Raw genomic sequence first — 3,266 nt, 5'->3', positions numbered from 1 at the left:
TGTGAAAGCCTAACACTGTGATATTCTATTTTAGAACTTAACTCGTCATGTTGGCAATAGAACAGGCTTTCACATGATGTCCACCAGACCCAGATTTATAATGGACTGTTTTTGGATTGCATAAACAACAGTAATTGTGTGATGGCGGCGATGCAGGGCTGTGTTCTAATCAAAAGAACTACATACAGGCCAATTCCCACGAGTGTAAAGGGTTAATCCTTAACATCAGGCTGCATCAGGTGTGGTGTTGGGAGGTTGATGATCAGGCTTAACACCCGGTTTAGCAGAGAGAGTATTCTGAGACGTGTGTATATAGACTATTCTGTTTCTCTTTTTTTGTTGTATCTCATTATGGCAGATTTATGTTGTGTATTTAGATGGTGTTGTTTGACTGCAGGGTGTCTCAATGTTTCATAAACACACACACACACACACACACACACACACACACACACACACACACACACACACACACACACACACACACACACACACACACACACATACACACACACACACACACACACACACACACACACACACACACACACACACACACACACACGTTCTCTCTGGCGTATTCGAAGTGGTAAAGTGGGTCAATATGGTGAATGGCGTCAGGCTGATTTTACAGGGAGAAGGCAGGTCTGGCGTTTAGTCTCAAACTCCTCCTTTCTTCTCTTCTCCTCTCCTCTCCTTCTCTTCTCATCTTCTCTCCTCCTCTCCTCTTCTCCTCCTCTTCTCCTCCTCTCCTCCTCTTCTCTTTTCCTCTGCTCTTCCTCCTTTCCTCCTCTCCTCCTCTCCCCCTCTCCTCCTCTCCTCTCCTCCTTTCCTCCTCTTCTCCTCTCCTCCTCTCCCCCTCTCCTCCTCTTCTCCTCTTCTCCTCTCTTCCTCTCCTCCTCTTCTTCTCTTCTCTTCTCTGCTCCTCCTCCTTGCCTCCTCTCCTCCTCTCCTCCTCTTCTCCTCTGCTCCTCTGCTCCTCTCCTTCTTTTCTCTGCTCCTTCTCCTCTCCTTCTCTTCTCTGCTCCGCCTCCTCTCTTCCTCTCCTCCTCTCCTCATCTTCTCCTCTCCTCCTTTCCTCCTCTTCTGCTCTCCCCCTCTCCTCATCTCTCCTTCTCTCCTCCTCTCCTCCATCTCTCCTCTCCTCCTCTCCTCTCTTCTCCTCATCCTCTCCTCCATCTCTACTCTTCTCCTCTCCTCTCTTCTCCTCTATCCACCTCTTCTCCTCTCCTTCTCTCCTCCTCTCTTCTCCTCCTCTCCTCTTCACCTCCTCCTCTCCTCTCCTTCTCCTCTCATCCTCCTCTCTTCTCCTCCCTAAGCCTGAGAGTGTGGAGTATCTCTTTCAATCAGTATGTTGACTCTTCTTGAACCTCTCATTGGAACCTACCTCTTTAGGTACTGCCCTTTTCCCTGTTGCTAGGTGATGTTCATTGCATTACAGGCAGGTCTGGCATTTAGTGTCTCAAACTACTCCTCTCCTCCTCTTCTACTCTCTTCTCTCCTCTTCTTCTCCTATCCTCTCCTCCTCTCCTCCTCCTCTCTTCTCTCCTCCTCCTCTCTTCTCTCCTCCTCCTCTGCTCCTCCTCCTTTCCTCCTCTTCTCCTCTCCTCCTCTTCTCCTCTCCTCCTCCTCTGCTCTCCTCCTCCTCCTCTTCTCCTCTTCTCCTCTCCTCCTCTTCTCCTCTCCTCTTCTCCTCTTCTCCTCTTCTCCTCTCTTCACCTCCTCTCCTTGTTCTTAATTCCAAGATAGCTAAACCCTTGTCTTAATCTCAGGGCAGTGAGAGAAAAAGCTCATAAAAGCAATTGAACATGTTTAAGTCACTCACAAACTTAATCTGAAAGTTTCAGTATGGATTATTTTAAACCCAAGAACATGTTTTAGAACAGTAATCTCAGTCTGAAATATGCTAACATGATTTGCTATTGCTAGCTACAGTGCCTTCGGAATGTATTCAGACCCTTGACTCTTTTCCACATTTTGTTAAGTTACAGGCTTATTCTAAAATTGATTAAATTGTTTTTTTGCCCTCATCAATCTACACACAATAACCCATAATGACAAAGCAAAAGCAGGTTTTTAGATTTTTTTGCTAATTAATACAAAAAATTACAAATGGAAATATCACATTTACATAAGTATTCAGACCCTTTACTCAGTACTTTGTTGAAGCACCTTTGGCAACGATTACAGCTTAGAGTCTTCTTGGGTATGACGCTACAAGCTCGGCACACCTGTATTTGGGGAGTTTCTCCCATTCTTCTCTGCAGATCCTCTCAAGCTCTGTCAGGTTGGATGGGGAGCGTCGCTTTTCAGGTCTCTTCAGAGATGTTCAATCAGGTTCAAGTCCGGGCTCTGGCTGGGCCACTCAAGGACATTCAGAGACTTGTCCCGAAGCCACTCCTGCATTGTCTTGCCTGTGTGCTTGGGTTCGTTGTCCTGTTGGAAGGTGAACCTTCGCCGTACTCTGAGGTCCTGAGCGCTCTGGAGCAGGTTTTCATCAGGGATCTCTCTGTACTTTGCTCCGTTCACCTTTGCCTCGATCTTGACTAGTCTCCCGGTCCCTGCTGCTGAAAAACATCCCCACAGCATGATCCTGCCACCACCATGCTTCACTATAGGGATGGTGCCAGGTTTCCTCCAGAAGTGACGCTTGCCATTCAGGCCAAAGAGTTCAATCTTGGTTTCATCAGATCAGAGAATCTTGTTTCTCATGGTCTGAGAGTCTTTAAGTGCCTTTTGGCAAACTCCAAGCGGACTGTCAGTGAGGAGTGGCTTCCGTCTGGCCACTCTACCATAGAGGTATGATTGGTGGAGTGCTGCAGAGATGGTTGTCCTTCTGGAAGATTCTCCCATCTTCACAGTGGACTCTAGAGCTCTGTCAGTGACCATCAGGTTCTTGGTCCCCTCCCTGACCAAGGCCCTTCTCTCCCGACTGCACAGTTTGGCCGGGCGGCCATTTCTAGGAAGAGTCTTGGTGGTTACAAACTTCTTCCGTTTAAGAATGATGGAGGTCACTGTGTTCTTGGGGACCTTCAATGCTGCAGACATTTTTTGGTACCCTTCCCCAGATCTGTGCCTCAACACAATACTGTCTCGGAGCTCTACAGACAATTCCTTCGACCTCGTGGCTTGGTTTTTGCTCTGATATGCACTGTCGACTGTGGAACCTTGCCTCCCGAGTGGCGCAGTGGTCTAAGGCACTGCATTGCAGTTGCTACAGTAGCTGTGCCACTAGAGATCCTGGTTCGAGTCAATGCTATGTCGCA

The sequence above is a fragment of the Salvelinus namaycush genome, chromosome 6, assembly GCF_016432855.1.
Source record: "Salvelinus namaycush isolate Seneca chromosome 6, SaNama_1.0, whole genome shotgun sequence".
NCBI classification, from domain to species: domain Eukaryota; kingdom Metazoa; phylum Chordata; class Actinopteri; order Salmoniformes; family Salmonidae; genus Salvelinus; species Salvelinus namaycush.
The sequence above is the reverse complement of the archived record's forward strand: the minus strand, read 5'-3'. Positions refer to the sequence as shown.